This window comes from Diadema antillarum, unplaced genomic scaffold (genome assembly GCF_040938485.1).
Source record: "Diadema antillarum isolate AM-2024a unplaced genomic scaffold, OU_Dant_1.0 seq00001979_RagTag, whole genome shotgun sequence".
Lineage (NCBI taxonomy): Eukaryota > Metazoa > Echinodermata > Echinoidea > Diadematoida > Diadematidae > Diadema > Diadema antillarum.
The window spans coordinates 86,940-109,581 of record NW_027272637.1 but is presented as its reverse complement, the minus strand read 5'-3'; positions in this window follow the sequence as shown (position 1 = coordinate 109,581).

Below are 22,642 nucleotides of genomic sequence, written 5' to 3'. Positions count from 1 at the left end.
CAAGCCGTTCCCCACGTCAGAAATTAAAGTTCGGCCCACGGCACTACATCTTAATGAATGGTCTGGCAAAAATCAATCATTGTTCAGGACGACACCCCACTATAATTCAATTCAGTCCACCTGTGTGTTGCCAAACTCGGTCTTTCCTCACAAACGTTCAGAAGGAAATTATGCCAACGGGCTACATCTTTAATTCTGCTGCTCTGAGGACTTCATCCTTGCTAAACTTCAAATATCTGACAGAGTTCTCTCTCGAGCCGGGCAAAAGTTCTCGCAAAAATTGCTCGCAGAAATCTCTCCAAAATGTGTGCAGAAATCTGGGCGGAATTTCCCCCCAAAAGTGGGTGCCGAAAATTGTCTTGAAATGTCTGCAGAAATCTATCTCGAAGTGTGCCAATTTCTCCTGAAAATTTCCAAATCTGTCTTCTCCCTACAATGCATGCCCTTTTAAACTAACCCTTAAATCCCTCCTACAATTCCATTATCCAATCATTTTAATTAATTTCCCACACCTGAATTATTGACACCCCTCTTTCGACCAATCCGCTTACCTGTCCCCAACTTGACCCTCTCCTCTCACCTGCGTAACCTACCTGCGTTTCGAACCCAACCTGACACTCTCCCTTCCTCCTAATATTTATAAAACAAACCCTAGCTTCGCTACGAGCCCTTTAACTTACTCCTCCAGTAGGATTCCCAATTTAACTCACACTACCACAATATTCTCGTTAAACACCTCAACTCCTCGTCAAACATCTACTCCTAACATCCTGCCGGTCCTATCTATTTCTTTATTCCCTTAAAAATCACCTGATGTCTATCAAATGTCCTTCTTCTTTATTCCCTTTGTCTGATTCCCTACACTGTCCTACCATGCCCTAAGCCCGCTGTCTGAACCTTATTCCCTTCCCTTTTATTCCCTTTATTCCTTCACCCTGTGCTTTGCCCTATCTTCTTCCTGACCTTCTAAAATTTTATTATTCTCTTTATAATACCCATCCTATTCGGAAGCCCCCCATTTTCAGCTCGTTACATATATATATATATATATATATATATATATATATATATATATACATATATGCATATATATATGTATATATATGTATATATATATATATATATATATATATATATATATATATATATATATCAAAGTTCTGCGTCGGTGTGTAATGAATAGATATCAAGAGTAGAAACAGTCGTATAAACACCGCAGGAGCCAAAAAATTGGAATGACGTTTAGGTCAAAGACTTTGACTTTGATAAAGGTCTTTGACCGTTGACCGAAACGTCAGTCCAATTTTTTGGCTCCTGCGGTGTTTATACGACTGTTTCTACTCTTTATATATATATATATATATATATATATATATATATATATGTGTGTGTGTGTGTGTGTGTGTGTGTGTATGTGTGTGTGTGTGTGTGACGGAAGGAAAACTTGCAGTATAGACGTTGCAGTGATGTTCAGTCGTGCCTTTATTCCCCGAGCTTTCGGCTGTTTATATATAATCGGCTGTTTTTAAATATATAAAAGACACTCGAATGTATCTTCCTAGAACTAACCATAACTTGCATGTCATGCATAGGCTCCTACTACTAATATGATTTAATATATGATTTAATATATATATATATATATTATATATGTATATATATATATATATATTAAATCATATTAGTATATATATATATATTAAATCATATTAGTATATATATATATATATATTAAATCATATTAGTACTAGGAGCCTATGCATGACTTGCAAGTTATGGTTAGTTCTAGGAAGATACATTCGAGTGTCTTTTGTTAATCAAGTTAATAAGTAATGTAGCACTGATTGACATATGATGTAAAAGACAGGATCTTGCTATTAGAAGATTTTTGTATGTGTACTTATAAAAGTAATCGTGTGAGCAACTTCAGAAAAACTCATTATGAAATATACGGGACATACAGTGGCGTATCTAGGGGGGGGGGCAAGGGGGGCACGTGCCCCGGGCGCCACTCCTTGGGGGCGCAAAAAAAAAACGAAAAAAAAAACGAAGAAGAAGAAAAAAGAAAAAAGAAAACGAAGAAGAAGAAGGAGAAAAAAAAGAAATGAAGAAGAAGAAGGGAAAAAAAAAACTCGCCCGGAAGGGGAGAGGGAGAACGGTGGGGGGGGGGGGCAGAAAACCAAATCAAACAAGACAAAAACAAAACATGAGGATGACGCGGACAAAATGACAATGTTTATTGTTTTCACACAAAAATTCCCTGTTCTGTGAACTGAAATACATAAATTTTCGGCTCGCTCGCTGCGCTCGCTCGCCAAAATTTATATAAAAAAAGAAGGTAAGAACAAAACGTGCTGATGAAAAATGACAGCGTCTATTGTGTTCACACATGTCATTTTATGTTTAGCAGGCAACATGTTTCACGGAGCAGCGACTGCAATTTCTTTCGTTCTGAAGCGATCGCCAATTGGATCAAAGGAGGACGCCAACGGTTTCGAACAAACGGGGGGGGGGGGTGCGCAAAGAAACCCCGAATCAAACAAGATGATAACAAAACGTAATGATGACGCGGAAATATACAAATTTCGGCTCACTCGCTCGTACTAATTTAGAGTATTTCTTCAAGTCCTCAGTTTGTTGGTATAAATCGTTATCTATAAGGCCGTCACTATATCTTGATTGGAATTGTAGGATTTGATAAGCAAAAAAATGACAAGAGTTTCATGAGTTGTAAGCTGAAATACAAAAATTTTCGGCTCGCTCGCTGCGCTCGCTAGCCAAAATTTGTATAAAAAAAGAGAGAAGAAGATAAGAACAAAACGTGACGATGACGCGGACAATACATAATGATAATGTCTATTTTGTTCACTCATGTCATTTTATATTTAGCAGGAAAATGTTACACGGAGCAGCGACTGCAATTTCATTCGTTCTGAAGCGATCGCCGATTGGATCAAAAGAGGACGCCAACGGTTTCGAACATACGGGGGAGGGGGGCGAAAAAAATCAAAAAAGATAAGAAAAAAACAAAATGATGACGCAGAAATATACAAATTTCGGCTCACTCGCTCGTACTAATTTAGAGTATTTTTTCAAGTCCTCAGTTTGTTGGTATAAATCGTTATCTATAAGGTCGTCATTATAATTGTGAGATTTAATAAGCAAAAAATGACAAGAATTCCATGTTTTATAAGCTGAAATACAAAAATTTTCGGCTCGCTCGCTGCGTTTACTCGCAAAAATTTATATAAAAAAGGATAAGAACAATACGTGATGATGACGCGGACATATACAAATTTCAGCTCACTCGCGCACTAATTTAGAGTATTTGTTAAAGTCCTCTGTTTTTTATATAAATCGTTATCTATAAGGCCGTCACTATATCTTGATTAGAATTGTAAGATTTGGTAAGTAAAAAATGACAAGAATTCCATGTTTTGTAAGCTGAAATACAAAAATTTTCGGCTCGCTCGCTGCGCTCGCTCGCCAAAATCTATCAAAATTCATTACATTTAAAACACCCTCAAAAGATCCCTTTTAAGTGCTTGAAAAAGCATCATGTGGACTTTGTTTAAAGTCCCTACCGGGATGCAAGCCCCTGGGAGCCGGGGGTGCTGGGGGTGCTGCAGCACCCCTGACTTTTTGGAGCAGGGGGGCGTAGCACCCCTATGAAAAATAAAAGTTGGGGGTGCTTCTGCACCCCCAAGTTTTATCTTTTTTACAGGGAAAATTGTTTGTTTCTTTTTTATAGAAAACTGTCCAAATATCCCACCCAAAGTGTGCATCAAATCACTGAATTTCATTTCTGAAAATGCAAAATCTCCATAGCGTGGGAGGCGTGTCCCCCTCCCACACAGAACAAGCTTATATAAGCAGAGACAGCACTATTTAAGCATTCCCATTGTCCCTGGATATTTACTTTTCTTACTTTTTTGTTGACATTTTTTTCAAATATGCTACCTGAAGGGCTCACTAGATTGCTGAATTTCAATTCTAAAAATGCAGAAGTTCCTTCATTTAGGGGGAGGGTACCCCCTCCAGGGGAGCGTCGATGGAGGGGGCGGGGAGCAAACATTTCGAAGATGTGGATTTTTTTTTTTTGAAACTGTCCAAATCTTTTACCCAAAGTGTGCACCAGTCAATTCTGAAAATGCAAAATCTCCGTTGTGTTAGAGGGGAAATACCCCTTCCCTCGATATTTTCCTGTCTATTCTAGAGTATTCAAAAGCTCCCTCGTATGCAGGGGTGCGGGGCAGTTGCCATAATATTACCCCCCCCCCCCCATAATTTTCGGGATGTCAGAGATTTTCTTGCTTTTTTTATGGAAAACTGTCAAAATATTTTACCGAAACTATGCATGGAATTGTTGCAGTTCAATTCTGAAAATACAATATCTCTCTCGCGTGGGAGGGGGATAGTCCTCCCCCTTTTATCCTTTCCCATGGATTTAGTACATATCTTTAGATTGACATATTTCCGAATGATTATTCATCAAAGTCATGAAAAGATCTGTCATTTCAGTTCAAAAAATGCAAAAGTTCCCTCACGTGGAAATAATATCCTCCTTTCATTTGGGCCTTAACCATTTCCCCTCTTAGTTCCCCTCCATAGACTTTGTAGCAGTACACTTCGGGCATTGATAATTTCCCAAATTCCATCAAAAATTTGTTTACGAGATAATGACACATGAATTCCAAAAATGCCAGTTTCCTCGTATTAAATGGCATCAATCCTGGAATAAAAATATTGGGTGGGGGCTGTGCAAACACATCACTTTACCCCCACCCTCTCCATCCCCCCACCCCCCCCCCCAAAAAAAAATCCCCACGATCTTGCTAACTGTCCAGATATTTCACCAAAAGTGCACCATATTGTTTAATTTCAATTCTGAAAATGGAAAATGTCCCTAGCGTGGGAGGGATACCCCCTCCCACACCCTACCCCGTTAGGCCAAGTTCCATACACTTAGTATAGACTTATGAGATTGACACCTTTTTGGAATATTTCATCAAAAAGTGCGCACCAGATCTGTCACCAAAAGTTCCTTAATTTCGGAAGGGGGATGTCCTCTTTCAGTTTACTTTTATTCCCCCACTACCGTAGTTATGGGTAAACTCGGCCTAGCGGGTAAAGTCGGCCGCCAGCGCGCACAGTACATAAAATTGTACTGTGCGCGCTGGCGGCCGACTTTACCCGCTAGGCCGAGTTTACCCATAACTACGGTATATACATTTAGTAGCTTTATGCTTCTTTATTTGACGTTTTTTCAAATATTCCATCATAAATCACTATAATTGAGTATAAACAATATATTTTACTTTCAATCCTCAAAAAACGAAGGCTCTCAAGAATGGGGGGGGGGGGGGGTAAGGGACACCCCCTTCCAAAACCCTCCCCCATATGCTACTACATAATTAGCCTCCACCCTATGCATTGATTATGGCTATGTTAGATATTTACATATCCCACCAGAAGTGTGCTCCAGAAATTCCAGATCTTTTAATTGCAATCATAAAGATGCAAAAGCTCTCTCATGAAGGAGGGGGATACATCCTCCCATCACATCCTTCCCTCGCTTGGTCTCCCTCCATAGATGACTTACTATCGTCTGATACAAATTTCAGGAATTTCCACCAAGAGTGTGCATCAGATCGTTGTACATTGTATTTCAATTCTAAAAATGCAAAAGCTCCGTTGTGTGGGAGGGGGCTACCCCTCCCATCCCTGCCTCATCAACTGCCATATATTTATTACTATACAAATGATGCACAGGATAGAGTGCGTTAGTGTAGGAGTATAGTGCACTCGAGGGTATTTACAATTGTGAAACATGCAGGAGGCGAAGCCGAGTGCATGTTGCACTACATTGTAAATACCCGAGAGCGAGCTACGCCTCCACTAACGCCACGAAATAATCCTGTGCATCATTTGTTTTATAAAATGGGTCGAAAATTTGAAAACTAACAGCATTTGTCAGCGTTTTTCACGTACCTTTGTGGGTCAAGACGTCCGAGGATGTTCGTCCCAAACATTTACGCACGTCGCACTCGGAAATCCCGCACATGTAAGTACTGTACGTATAAGCGTATACGTACGCCACATGATTGTTGTGCACAAGAAAGGCCGGCTGGCAGCCCGAACGAGAAGTTGTTTACAGGATTGACAGCGCGTATGGTAGCGCGCGACGCACTTGTAACAACTGATTAAGTGCGCACTGCTAGTGTAAACATTGTGACGTCAGTGACTTTACGCTTTTTTGCAAGGCCGTGCATGATAGTATACGAATAATTTATGAGTTGTGAGTGCATAGGGCAAGAATATCGCACGAGGCGCGAGATAAGCCACTGGTCTCTTCAACAAGGCGCGTAGCGCCGCGTTGAATAGACCAGTGGCGAATCTCGTGCCGAGTGCGGTATTACGTGCCCCAATGCACGAACAAAATCATAAATTATTCGTTTTATACAACACCTTGTCCACAATCACAGTACTAAATTAGTGACCGCTAATTCAGGAAGGCCCAAAAATAAATGTAACAATTAGGCCTAGAATTGTAAACCACCCTGTGTACTGCTTTCAAACACTCGTTATGATTCGACCACACAGTCACAGGAATCACAAACTCCGCAGGGTCTATACCCATTCTACGCTAACGTTAGATCGAGTTAGGCCTGACTGTTAAGCCTACCTGAGATGTCGGTAGATCTAGTAGTAGGTCTAGACTTTCTCTATTTCCGAAAATGATTTTGTATAAAAACACAGAAAAATAATCAAATTACGGTTTCTCAACTTGAAATGAAGTCTTGATTTTGGGATAACTGTAGTCCACGTAGCAGATCAGAGTCAAAACTAAAAACACAGCAGTAGGTAGGCCGCAATACATGCAACTAGCTAGGTAAAGTAGCTGCGCGTACACGTTAACGTTGCAGTACTCCGCCGCGACTGGTCTGTTTACCGGCAGCGCATCGCAGCGCAGCCGGCCAGCACGTACAATGTAGTTTGCTGGCGCTTTGCTGCTGTGAGCCACAGAACTCTGTGAGCGGCCATATCCATGCATTAGTAGCCCCCCACGAAGCCGTGCTATAGTACCTTCGAGCCGTGCAATAGGCCCATGCCAGGGGCCTATTGTATGGCTGTCACTCTCAATGAGTTTGGTAGGTATTTTCTATTGAATGTCATGTGACATGTTCTTGGCCAATCACAATTCGACATCATTCTGAGGTGTTGTATAATAAAAATTAATGCACGCACACGTGACTCATTTCAGCGCTTCCAATTGGCTACATTCTTGAACCCATTTTATAAACAGTGATGACGCACACACGAATCAAGAGCTGACTATATACCCCGATTTAATGGTCATTCACAGTTCTGTGATAATTTATTTTTCATACTTCTTTAAAAATTTCACCAAAAGTGTGCACCAGGACGCTGAATTTCAGGTCTGAAAATTCAAAATCTCCCTCGAGTGGGAGGGGGATACCCCTCCCACACCCTCCCCCTTTAGGTCCCCGTCTATGGACTTTACAAAGTGAAAAGACCCACACACACTTCTCTGATACAAATTTTGGGATATTCCACCAAGAGTTTGCATCAGATCTTTGTACATTGTATTTCAATTCTAAAAATGCAAAAGCTCAGGACATCGTGTTGGAGGGGGATACCCATCCCATCCCCGCCTCATCAAGTTCAATACAATTATTAAACAATGATGACCCACACGCGGAACAATAGCTGATTATATACCCCGATTTAATGGTCATTCTGATTTCTGTGAAAATTTATTTTTCATACTTCTTAAAAAAATTCACCAAAAGTGTGCACCAGAACGCTGAATTTCAGGTCTGAAAATTCAAAATCTCCCTCGAGTGGGAGGGGGATACCCCCTCCCACACTCTCCCCCTTTAGGTCCCCTTCTATGGACTTATACAAAGTGAAGACTCACACACACTTCTCTGATAAAAATTTTGGGATATTCCACCAAGAGTGTGCATCAGATCGTTGTACATTGTATTTCAATTCTAAAAATGCAAAAGCTCCATCGTGTTGGAGGGGTATACCCATCCCATCCCCACCTAATCAACTTCAATACAATTATTAAACAGTGATGACCCACACGCGGAACGATAGCTGATTATATACCCCGATTTAATGGTCATTCTGATTTCTGTGAAAATTCATTTTTCTTACTTCTTTAAAAATTTCACCAAAAGTGTGCACCAGAACGCTGAATTTCAGGTCTGAAAATTCAAAATCTCCCTCGAGTGGGAGGGGGATACCCCCTCCCACACCCTCCCCCTTTAGGTCCCCTTCTATGGACCACTGGCGTAGCCAGGGGGGGGGGGGCGATGGGGGCGATCGCCCCCCCTAAGATTTGGACCGGGGATTTGGGAGGCGGAAAAAAAAAATGCGTGTATACTGTATACATGCACATGAAGCGGGTCTCCTTTGCAACCTTCCATCAAATAAGATATTTTTTTGAATATTTCACTCAAAGTGTGCACCAGATCGTTGAATTTCAATTCAAAATATGCAAAATCTCTCGTGCTTGGGAGGGGGTATCCCCCTCCCAAACCCTCCCCCTCTGTGCCTCTTTCCCTAGCTTAGTACACTTTTTAGATTTACAAAAAAATTATGAATAATTCTGAGTGCACAAGACTTATCACATACCTTCCAAAAACTCAAGGTTCCCTCATGTATAAGGGGAATTTCCCCTTTTAATCGACCCTTTCCTCCCTCAGTCCCCTCCCCCCATCAGTTTTTTTTTTTTTTTTTGATTTCCCAAATGTTGATTCCATCAAATATGCGTATACGAGATATCTCAATTTCAACCTTAAAAAGGCAAAAGCTCCATCGGAAGGGAAAGGTGGAGATAACACTCGCCCACGCCTTCTCCCTGCTCACCCGCCCCTCCTCCCCCCCCCCCCTTCCGCCTGCCCATGCATATAAGTAGACTGTGGCTATACCCAGATCGCTTTATTTCAATTCTAAAAACGCAAAAGCTCCGCGAGTGGGAGGCGGAATTCCCCTTCCCCTAAGCTCTACCTCACTAGACTTTATACACTGACACACAGATGGTGCACATTCGGAATAAGAGCTAAATTCCGTGATTTTAACACTTCGATGAAAAAGTATTGCACCAAAAATTTGCACAAGATCGCTGAATTTCAGGTCTGAAAACGCAAAATCCCCTTCGTGTGGGAGGGGATATGCCCCTATCTACAACCTCGTGTGCATGCTTTTTCTGTTTGATTGCTGAACAGACAGCGTTCATGATATTCAGTGTAAGAATTAATACAAGAAGTGTATTTAAATATAGGCAAATTGTTCAATAATAATCTACACTAAAATATACTGCAACCTCAAACAAGTGGGACTGCTTCAACTCGTTAAAACACGCAAAAACATGCATCAAATTGCACCATTTTGCAACATCAATATGCAAAAAGTTCTCACCGTGGGAGGGGGGACACCCCCCTCCCACACCCTCCCCCTCCCCCTTCGCTCGCTCCGCTCGCTCGGGTTCAGTCGCTTTCATGATATTCAGTGAAAAGAATTAATACAAGAAGATTATTCAAAGTGATACCATTTTATATGCAAATTGTTCAATAATAATCTACATCAAAATATACTGCTACCTTACACTAATGTTACTGTTTCACGTCGATAAAACGCGCAAAAACATGCATCAAACTGCATCATTTGCAACATCAAAATGCAAAAAGTTCTCACCGTGGGAAGGGGGGCACCCCCTCCCACACCTTTCCCTCTCCCTTCGCTCGCTCCGCTTGCTCGGGTTCAGTCGCGTTCATGATATTCAGTGAAAAGAATTAATACAAGAAGTGTATATAAATCATACCATATTATAGGCAAATTGTTCAATGATAATCTACATCAAAATATACTGCTGCCTTACACTAATGTTACTGTTTCACGTCGATAAAACGCGCAAAAACATGCATCAAATTGCACCATTGCAATATCAAAATGCAAAAAGTTCTCACCGTGGGAGGGGGGACACCCCCTCCCACACCCTCCCCCTCCCCTTTCGCTCGCTCCGCTCGCTCGGGTTCAGTCGCTTTCATGATATTCAGTGAAAAGAATTAATACAAGAAGATTATTCAAATTGATACCATTTTATATGCAAATTGTTCAATAATAATCTACATCAAAATATACTGCTACCTTACACTAATGTTACTGTGTCACGTCGATAAAACGCGCAAAAACATGCATCAAATTGCATCATTTGCAACATCAAAATGCAAAAAGTTCTCACGTGGGAGGGGGGACACCCCCTCCCACACCCTCCCCTCTCCCTTCGCTCGCTCCGCTTGCTCGGGTTCAGTCGCGTTCATGATATTCAGTGAAAAGAATTAATACAAGAAGTGTATTTAAATCATACCATTATAGGCAAATTGTTCAATGATAATCTACATCAAAATATACTGCAACCTTAAACAAGTGGGACTGTTTCAACTCGTTAAAACACGCAAAAACATGCATCAAGTTGCACCATTTGCAACATCAAAATGCAAAAAGTTCTCACCGTGGGAGGGGGTACACCCCCTCCCACACCCTCCCCCTCCTCCTTCGCTCGTTCCGCTCGCTCGGGTTCAGTCGCGTTCATGATATTCAGTGAAAAGAATTAATACAAGAAGATTATTTTAATGATACCATTTTATAGGCAAATTGTTCAATAATAATCTACATCAAAATATACTGCTACCTTACACTAATGTTACTGTTTCACGTCGATAACACGCGCAAAAACATGCATGAAATTGCACCATTTGCAACATCAAAATGCAAAAAGTTCTCACCATGGGAGGGGGGACACCCCCTCCCACACCCTCCCCTCCCCCCTCGCTCGCTCCGCTTGCTCGGGTTCAGTCGCGTTCATGATATTCAGTGAAAAGAATTAATACAAGAAGTGTATTTAAATTATACCATTTTATAGGCAAATTGTTCAATAATAATCTACATCAAAATAAACTGCTACCTTAAACAAGTGGGACTGTTTCACGTCGATAAAACGCGCAAAAGCATGCATCAAATTGCACCATTTACGACATCAAAATGCAAAAAGTTCTTACCGTGGGAGGGGAAACACCCCCTCCCACACCCTCCCCCCCTCGCTCGCTCCGCTCGCTCGGGCTCGGTCGCTTCGCTCCCTCGCAGACTAACCGCCCCCCCTAAGATGAAATCCTGGCTACGCCGTTGCTATGGACTTATACAAAGTGAAGACTCACACACGGATCAAGAGATAACAGATACCATGTTCAAGAACATTTCATCCATGAACATAGTTTTCTTTCTGTTTTGATTGGAGAATTTCAAAATTTACCACATAAAGTGTTTATAAGATTGTTGAATTTCACTAAAAATGCAAAAGTTTCCTTGTGTGGCAGAGGGCTTTTTCGCCCTCGCTTCAATGTCTCTATCCCTCCCTTCACCTCCCACTGTCCCTCCCCCCCCCCCCAAAAAAAAAAAAAAAAAAAATGTCGACAGTACTTGTATGGCCTATGCATCCCCCCCCCCCCCCATACTGAAATGCTGCTAATATGGTCCGGCAACCGAACGGGTGGGTCAGGGGTTCAGCACCCCTGTGAAAAAAGTTGCTCCCAGGGGCCTGCCGGGATGGGGTTGGGGTTGAACACTTTTTCAGAAATTAGGGGCGCAATTTTCGTGTTTGCCCCGGGCGCTGTTTTCCCTAGATACGCCACTGGGGACATATTACACTTTTTGTCGCCAGGGTATTATAGATTAAGACAAGTCAACTTGCATTTGCATTGCACATATACGTCTTTTAAATTTGTATAAGTTCACAATGTGCTCCGATTTCACGTGCTGGTAACATCGTCGAGCGGGAGGAGGGGGGGAGGAAGTCAACCTTTTTTTTAATGTTTTTTTCTATTGCCAAGAGACGACCAAAAAAAAAAAAGACAATGCTTTCATGACTCGTATGTGCAGAAAGGATTCATGTTTCATGGAGTCTGGTTTCACGTCAACATTGTGATGAATATCGTTTTTCCTGTCCTTTTTGTCTCGTTTATAATGTTTGCCCTGTTTTGAATTTGTACTTTAAATTTTCATTTTGTGATAAACAAAATTATGGCGCCTGAAACAAGGATTCTTGTCGGAATTCAACAAATCGCTTTTCCGCCGTCTCATCCTAAACTAAGTGTTTTCCAACAAGTCATCTTTTCGGACAGAACAAGGTGGTTTCTTCTCACTGATACCTTGCCTACTAATCCTTCACAAGGTACCAATTGAATGGGACAATATCGTCCCGGACAAAACGTGTGTTTTTATAGTTGACATCAACGTCAAGATGTCTAACGACGACGCCTGCCAACTCCTGCCACGTGGGCTTGTTTTGAAAAGTTGCCTTCTTATACCTTCTGTTTTAGGGCCTAAAACCTGCGACAATGAGCTGTTTTCTTGACCCTTCCTCCAAACATGACGGAGGCAGCCTCCGAAAAGTTCTTCATTTTATTCATTGGACTTCGTGAGAATGTTAACCTCTCCTTTCCAGCTACAATGTCCCTCCCCGACTTTCTTAGCCCCTGTTTGTAGGTTTTATTGCTTTTATCAGAGTTTGATTTGACGACCGTTCTTGTGATGCCGACTGGAAGCTGTTCAGAGTTTGCAAGGATCTAAAATGGCATCCTTGTTTGTTTGATCAGGATTTTCAAGGGCGAAATTCAAGAAGTCTTGCGCCTTCTCGTCTTCCGGTATGGTGACTGGGTGCGGGCTAATAAGATATTTCTGCCTCGTTTCAGCTTCTGTGTGTGATTGTATCAGTGCTATCAATGAGGATATGAACTAACCGCAAGCTTAAAGGAGACCTCCAGATGATTTTCAGATTCTTACATTTGAACAACTATAAATTAGTTGTTACTGAGTACAGAGTTCCAGAAGTTATCATGATTCAGATAAAGAATAAGAATGTTTTCGAAATTTATAGCAAATTGCAATGAACAAGAGTTATGACATAGCAGCTTCACCATATTAAGAATGCATGGGTTGGGGCTAACCATAACTAACTTATAGTTATTAAAATGTAAAAGGCTGAAAATCATCCGGAGGTCTCATTTAATGATGCCATGGGCATTACTCGTTTGTTGCAAAGAGAATGTACAGTGTGTCCAAAAAAAAAATTGCAATCGGATTTTCGCATTGATAACTTTCAATATGATTAAAGTGCCTGAATGCTGTTTCAGGGTCTAAGAGTGTGACATCTTACCTATACTTTGAAGAAAACCCCATTCAATTTGGTTTAGTGGTCACAGAGAAAATGTGGATGGTTGTAAAGCATGACATGGGTCTGATTCTTCCAAGTTTAGCACTTGATGCTCTTGGCACTGTATTATGTGTGAACACAATGAACAGAACTTGGAGGGAAGGGAGTCCTGACATACTCTGCAAAAATCCTAATTTCTCTTTGACCACTGAAGCAAATCGGATGGGGTTTTTCTCTAAGATGTGGGTAATAAGTTATAGTTTCATACCCTGAAATTGTACATGGATCGATTCACTATCATCAAAGTTATCGTTGCGGAGGGTCCCGGTGTATTTTTTTTTTTTAAATCGGGGGGGGGGGGGCATATGGTATAGATATGTGCTATACGTTTGATTATGTTTTCCTATATTTTTCTTAAGATTACTCGGATAGTCCCACAAATATTCATATATATATATATATATATATATATACATAGATAACATATATACATATATGTATATATATATATATGTATATATATATGTATATATGTATATATGTATATATATATATATATATATATATATATATATATATATATATATATATATATCAAAGTTCTGCGTCGGTGTGTAATGAATAGATATCAAGAGTAGAAACAGTCGTATAAACACCGCAGGAGCCAAAAAATTGGAATGACGTTTCGGTCAAAGACTTTGACTTTGATAAAGGTCTTTGACCGTTGACCGAAACGTCAGTCCAATTTTTTGGCTCCTGCGGTGTTTATACGACTGTTTCTACTCTTGATATATATATATATATATATATATATATATATATATATATGTGTGTGTGTGTGTGTGTGTGTGTGTGTGTGTGTGTGTGTGTGTGTGACGGAAGGAAAACTTGCAGTATAGACGTTGCAGTGATGTTCAGTCGTGCCTTTATTCCCCGAGCTTTCGGCTGTTTATATATAATCGGCTGTTTTTAAATATATAAAAGACACTCGAATGTATCTTCCTTGAACTAACCATAACTTGCATGTCATGCATAGGCTCCTACTACTAATATGATTTAATATATATATATATATATATATATATATATATATATATATATATAATATATATTAAATCATATTAGTACTAGGAGCCTATGCATGACATGCAAGTTATGGTTAGTTCTAGGAAGATACATTCGAGTGTCTTTTGTTAATCAAGTTAATAAGTAATGTAGCACTGATTGACATATGATGTAAAAGACAGGATCTTGCTATTAGAAGATTTTTGTATGTGGGCTTATAAAAGTAATCGTGTAAGCAACTTCAGAAAAACTCATTATGAAATATACGGGACATATTACACTTTTTGTCGCCAGGGTATTATAGATTAACACAAGTCAACATGCATTTGCATTGCACATATACGTCCTTTAAATTTGTATAAGTTTACAATGTGCTCCGATTTCATGCACATGCTGGTAACATCGTCGAGCGGCGGGGGGGGGGGGGGGGAGGAAGTCAACCTCTTTTTATGTTTTTTTCTATTGCCAAGAGATGACCAAAAAATGCTTTCATGACTCGTATGTGCAGGAAGGATTCATGTCTCATGGAGTCTGGTTTCACGTCAACACTGTGATGAATATCGTTTTTCCTGTCCTTTCTGTCTCGTATAATGTTTGCACTGTTTTGAATTTGTACTTTGAATGTGATTCAGAAAGTGTTCGCGTCGATTGCGTGAGTTGTCCGTAGTATAAAAAGCACTGCTTTTTTAGTGGACCCCTCATTTTCTTTTTCCTGAGAGCATGGATAATGATGTTACAAGTTTGGTTTGAAACTATGTCATGTATACTTTGTATACACCCTTTATACATTAATTACCTTTGGTCTTCATATTACAGTCAACCATTGCAATGTACTCAAGATCATTTGCAATTTTCTAATGTTATGTTACGTTCTGATGAAGAAAAAAAGAAAGAAAATGTTTTGATTTGAATTGATCGTAATAGATGTTTGAGTTCCCCTACCCCCTCCCTTTCTGTTTCCGTCTTTCTTTCTTCCTTCCTTCTTTCCTTCCTTCCTTCCTTCCTTCCTTCCTTCCTTCCTTCCTTCCTTCCTTCCTTTCTTTCTTTCTTTCTTTAGGACAAATCCTTATTGATCTCCAAAAGTTTGTTCAAAGATGCTGGCATTTGAACGCGCTGGAAACCGTCCTACTCGCCCACATCGGTTATTGCGCGAAGGTGCAAATTGAGGGAATTTGTTGGCAGGGGCATGCTGCCGTCAATTATTCATTAAAAAGCCAGCGAGGTGAGATGGGGATCCATTTCGGACTTTGCATAGCTTGACGATCACTAGCACGCTTGGAGGAGAGGGAGCTCTGTAAGTCATTAGTAGAGAGAATCTGCGAACCACTAATTTTCGTTCCGTTCGTTCCCTACAACCAGAGTCGACATATCTCCATTTTGAAGCGTCAAGGTATTTCGTCCTTATTCTCGGCAACCAAGGTATGTCCTTTTTGTTTCTGAGGAGGAAGGTGGGGGGATTTGATAAGCAGTGACTCTTCTAACTTAAGAAAGTATCTATAGTCTGTAGATGTTCGTTTCTTATGAGGACCGAGAAGCGAACTACATGTATTCACTTAAAGACTGTTCCTTTTGACTTTTGATTCCACCTCAAAACTACATTATAGCGTTCTTTATAGCGTGCATCAAATTCGAGGTAAGGTAACTCTCCGGCAAGGTTTTCGATTGACATCAATGGTCTTTGTTAACAAAGGTGTGAATAACATTCGAATAGTAATCGTAGTCGTTTCAGCATTTACATTCCTACTAGTGTAGGTCCATGTTTTCAGCGGTCTTGTGAGTGGCCTAGTTTGCCAAGTACAGATTTCACTCTGCATCTGGATGGATGGATTGAGTCAACAGATCTTTTGAACAGGCATATAGCCCTACTGCTGACTTTGCAGAGTCTTACGCAGCCAGGAAAGGGGGGGGGGGGGGGGGCAGTCTCATTGTTTTATATACATTTAACTGTAAAGTATAACCAGATCGTCAAATAGACTACATGTTTTCAAAAATACTTTAAACAAATGCTTTATCAAAGAAATGTGAAATTACAAATATTTGGGGACATGGGGGGGGGGGGAATAGGACTTACCATTGCGTCCTAGAAAAAGTTTTTTACTGTTTAGTTTTCATGATACGTTTATCAAATGTCCAATGCTCATTTGCGTCTGGATCATCAGATCAATTATAAATCAATTATAAATAATGCTAGCAACACGTTATGTAACCTTGCGATTTAAGACGGCGATAAACAAAGCTCAAAATCAGAATTACGAATCATGGTTTGAAATCTTCATTTCTGTAAGCTAGTAATCATGAGCCTCATTACTTTGGGAAGAGATATCAGATAAGTAGGCCCTAAAATGCTTATGGAAAGGATACTTGAATTGCTATGATCACTCTCGAGTCACGTAATCTAGGGCGTATGGGACACATGAAATTCTGGGAAGCTTGTTTGCAGACAGTAACTCATCAACCCCAGCTCATGCACGAACGTGAACAGTATAGGTACCTGTATAATCTAGCTATGTTATCAGGCATTATACAATGATGAAGCAGATCCAACTCAAATGGCTGGTTGAGAACGTACACGCCATCAGGCATTATTTCGTTTAATACGTAATGATGCTTATGGCGGTCAGTAGTCGATCAAGTATAAATAATGACCGGTCATTAGCACTTTCAAGCCACGGTGATGACCGGGCAAGATTAGGACCTGCATCGTTTTATTTACCCGTGAAAATGGGGATTTATCAAGCGCCAAGGAAATACTCCATCATTTTTATAAAGCAAATATGATCATTTTGTTCGGGCGTTATAATTACCAAAAGTCTATATTAAGGCCTCCCTTCGAAACAGTCAAAACACCGTCGGGGGGTTACACAGTTCCAAAGATGCCTTGTTGTGTGTGCAATATTTTTCTTACTACAGGGGAATCCCGGGACAAAATGAACCAGAAAAAGCCAAAAATTCCCAGCCGAAACAGGAATACAAAGCAGAGTAAACCCAAACACTTGGTTTGTAGTTTTACCTTAGGACTATTTCCACTGAAAAATAACGGTAGAATTTCTTCCCAAGAGACCAATTTTATCAAATAATAATTATGAACTTCAAGACAAAAGTTCGAAATTCTATTTTGCCCTGTATTTTCGGGGCAAAGTAAAATCCTTCTCCTATAGAAGTTGTCTTCAATGTGAAAAACCATATACCTCCTGCTAAATTCCTATGATCTTGTACATTCTGGCATAGTTTGGAATGTCTTGTTTCCTATAAAGGCCTAAGATTTCAAAATTATAAAGAAGGAAGGCCTTCATGATTCTTTTTTAAATCATGTGCTTTCAACGTATTCTGAAACTATATCATTTATCGATATGACATGACGTAGTAGCAACAGTTACTGATGATGCACTAACTGGATTCCAAGTGTGTACCGCATTACCTATTGATAATGATGTGGTGGATGGTGAAAAACTGTCCGGAAATTTGAATGCTTATTAGTAATCTGTGTGGAATATTGTCTTGGTTTCACATTTTAAAGCTCATTCTTCACAGTAGATGCAAATTATGAGTTAGTGTGTTGAGAATACTCTTCATTATTTAATAGTGCGATCAATCTGCTGTCAGATACGTTACCGATATCTTAACGGATGACGTAATTAGTTATACTGACATGACTGACAGTCCGAAACCGACCCCACAGGCTTGTCCGCCATCTCATGCATAACGTGCAAACTGGGCTCCATCTAAATATATACACATACAACAAAAAATAACCCCAAAAGTACTCACTCCTTAATCAAAGTAACTTAAAGGGGTGGTATAGTATTGGTTGAGGTGAGATTTCAGCTTTAAACTTTTTGCGAGATGTACTTTGAAACCACTTTATCTTTATGAAATGTTAAAGAGCATGGTTATTCTAAGAGGAATTCAAAGTTGATTTGATGAAAATTGGTTTTGAAATAACTGAGATATCCAAAATCAAAGTTAAATTAAGTTATCTTAATAAAAGGTGGGTCTAAACCTTTTCTATAGGATCGCTTTGCTTTGGATATCTCAGTCATTTCAAAACCATTTTTCTTCAAATAAACTTTAGATTCCTTTAAGACTCTTAGAATTAGAATTATGCTCTTTCATATTTCATAAGAAGTTTCTCATTATCTCAAAAAGTCATCGTCAAAAAATGTCTGAAACCTGAAGCCCCACAACTTTAACTTTCTAACCGAAAAGATTCGAAGTGAACTGATTTGGTAGGGCTATTTCTATTACACCTATTGATTAACTTGTGCGTGAAAATAGTGATCTGTTGACTCATTCATGAATTATAGCACACAATAAAAGACAAAATGGTCACTTTTCAAAAGTCACAAAGCAGGACAGTTATTTTGGGGGTCTCTGAGAGGATTCTGATGCTGAATATTTGAGTGTTAAAGTTATGTAGATATCATTCATTATCTGACCTCTTTATGTCAAAACATTTTAGTTTATCATTTCTTATTCCATCTTATAAAGTGTGCTCACTCAACCACGACACAACGACTCGATTCTTCTCACGTTTACACAGCATGTGCTGTTAGACCATGGGATGACATGGAAAAATCAGCCTAGTTTTTGAGTTTCGTAGTCCGTATTTAGGCTCCACCTGAAAATGTTCCAAATTAAGGTAATTTGGGGTGCTGAATCCAAATATCAATGTTGCCAAGTTAGCAACATGCACGTTCTAATGATATTAGTGCTTAATTATGCAAATTTATGCAAGAATGTGATATTTTCAGTTTGTGTTGGTGGGTCTGCATTTGGATCACTGAAAATTAGCAAAGTGGGATAATTTTTGTGTGCTGAGTCCATATATGAATGTCATTTAGTCAGAAATGTGTGCCCTTTTTCATAATAATGCTTTATTATGCAAATTTCAGGTATTATATGCAAAATTCCTATTATTTCTATTTCATCTTGGTATCATGCATTTGAACCAATGAAAATTCATACATTGGAGTTATTTGGGATGCTGAGTTCATTTATGAATGATGAAAAATCATTAGCCATCATATTAACTTGGTATCAGTGCTTGATTATGCAAATTAGATTAATTTATGCAGAACATAGTATTTTCATTCTTTCAGAGCGAGTCTTCATTTGTGGAGCAATGAAAATTAGCACAGTTGTTAGATTGGGGGTGCTGATTCCAAATATAAATGTGGTAAAATCAGTCACCTGCATGATTGTACTTGATTATGTAAATTTGATTAATTTATGCAAGATACAGTAATTTCTTCGTTCTTGGTTGGTCTGTGTATTTTGATCACTGGGGGAAAAATGCCCAGTGGGGTTATAAGGGTTAGGGTCCGTATGTACAGGAAATGTTTCCAAGTTAAGCTACATGTGATCAGAGCTTAATGACACAGAGTACAAACTGCAGTGATGCACTGCATTTGGTTTGCAAATTAAGTGCTTAATTAAAGCTTTTCCACATCCACACATTATCCAGGGGTAAAATTACGTGTATACTCAGATCTTTGTCATTGTAATAACAAATAATTCATAATCATATTGCCAGCTGATATGATCTCTTATTATTTAAAAAAAAAATTAAACTATTCAATCACACAGTCTCTGTATCTCTGTCTGTCTGTCTGTCTGTCTGGCTGTCTGTCTCTGTTTCTCTCTCTCTCTCTCTCTCTCTCTCTCGATATTATATATCGCACATCAGACCTTTTTGCAACACAGGCAAAATAGTGCACAAGGTACTTTAAAGTCAAATGAGAACTTACAAAATGTTTCACATCGGAATACCTATGCTATATTGCATGTTCAGTTTACAAATCACTTCTATTTCACTTAAATTTGATCTCAATTTCAGTCACACAAAGTGGTCCATAAGTATCATTAGATCATGGTCAACCAAGAAATATAAACATACATTGTAGATCTAGTGCAAACAGAAAAAAGGGCTGTATGGTTGTGTGGTTTCTTTAATCTTTACATTCAAGAACACTCTTTTTTTTTCTTTTCTATTGGTTTTACTCTCTAAAAAAAGTCGAGTGAAAATATTCACTCTTAAAAGAGTGAATGCAAAAAAGAGTGAATTTCGAGTAAAATTGGAGTGAATTTTGAGTGAAAATGCTCTTTTTCACTCGTTTTAGAGTGACGTCAGGGATCACTCCAAAATCTTCGAGTGATCCCTGACGTCACTCCAAAATGAGTGAAAATGAACATTTTCACTCAAAACTTTACTCCAATTTCACTCTCAATTCACTCTTTTTTGTATTCACTCTTTTAAGAGTGAATATTTTCACTCGACTTTTTTTTTAGAGAGTGCAGATGTACCTTTAATAGAGATTATTTATTTGTGAACATGGGAATCCAAATTTCATATTCTTTTACTGGCAAAGGGCAAGTTCAACATCGCAAGAAAGAGGAAATAATTGTCAAGAAAGTAATTGATTCTATCACATGTATAGAATGGAAATTACACTTATACCAAATATTATCAATTCATCACCTCTGTGTTCTATTCATTAAATGTATAGGCCTACTTTGCTTTGCAACACAAACTAAAAAGTGTGTTTTCATAGTATCTTCAACAGTATCATAAACAATAACTCTGATTGCTACAAATTCTAATTTATCTTTTAGACTATTTTGCCACAAAAGTCTACCAAGATGCATTTTTTTACAATGTCACATATGCACAAACTCTTAGTACAAAGTCACTTCTTTGAACCAGTTTAACAGCCCTTTTTTTATTATTACGATGTACATGTACAATGAAAAATATTCAGGGATACAAATCTCATATTGTATGTAAATACGCGATTTACAAGTGAAGGCCTACATGTGTATTTTCACTGCTAAATAATGCGAACATATCTTGACATATTGTTGTAATTAATGTGAAGGAAAAGTTCAATCTTCAGCATATGCTTTCAGCCACTTCTTGTTACAAAAAGATGCACCCACGGTGAGATTATTTGCTGTGCATATCATTAAGTATGAGACAGTGTCCAACCACAAATGCATATCTATTTGATGTATATGAATTGTGCAAATACCTAGATTCTGCTCTTTGGAGTTTCCCAACATGACAAAACTTCAGATAACAGCCACGATGGTATCCAGCACTCTTTTTCCTTTCACTAGAGAAACACACTGGTATCGATGTAATGACGTGAATGCCACATTTCTTGGCAAAATTCTTTGCTGCATCTCCTTCTATCGAGTCAGCAATCTTAGCCCAACGAAGACAGCAACCAACAATTTTTGTCCAACTTTTTTCTTGAAATGGTATGACTTTTCCTATTTCTTTTGATGACACATGAATACAACGCTCAGCTGAATTTCCAGAGTCTGAAGAGTCAGAAGATTCATAAACCCCTGTCAAATCAGGCAAAGCTTCCATGATGTGATTGTGTGCATTGTCAACAGTACAATGATACTACCACTGAGCTCTATTGTATAATGATATTCTATTCCCTTGCTAACTCCTTATATTACATCCATCCCACTATGATGACCAGAACTGTCTCTTTTTCTCCGGCCAGTCATTCAATCAATCAATCAATCATAGTTTATTTCCAATCAACGAAAATCAAAAACATAGTACAATGTATACATGTCATTAAATGATATTGTTCAAACGCTTGCAAAAGATTCATGTAATATAGTAATAGTAATATAGTAATATAGTCATTGACCTCCAGCAATACTCTATCTCCACTTGCAGTGAATAACAGACGTCTATCATCCCTCGAGTATAGGCCTACCACTAGAATGTTAGAATGACCCCATTGTACATCAGACAACATCCAGCCATGGTAACTTAGGACAAAGTGTATCAGTTAAACCATGATTTACGACCAGGGTGATTTAATCACCTCCCTGGTCAATCCCAAACATTCTGTCCTACCATAACTTAGAATTGTTGTTGAGCCAAGAGTTAATGCAGTAGGCCTATGGCTCTATGAATATATGCTACCTCCTAGTCACGTCTTTGTTTCCATAGCGACTAAAATTTTGTCTCAAACACCATTCACCCCGTCATTGTAAGTTTCGTTGTCTTTGAATATAACCCGCTAATACAAACACGCTATTCGAAATAAAATTTCATTTGAATTGAACTGAAAATTGCATGTTTACAAGTTGTGTATCATTGATGTATACAAATGAATTGTGACATGCTGGACGACTTCAGATTCAAATCAATTCAATTCATTTATTTTATTCTTTTCTCTTTTTCAGCATAACGTACCACAGAATAAGTCAGGAATTATAACATAGAAATGAATTCAACTTTTCATGATTGATAATGGTTAACAAATAAAATTATATATGCATACCGGCGAAACATAAAGTTATGCT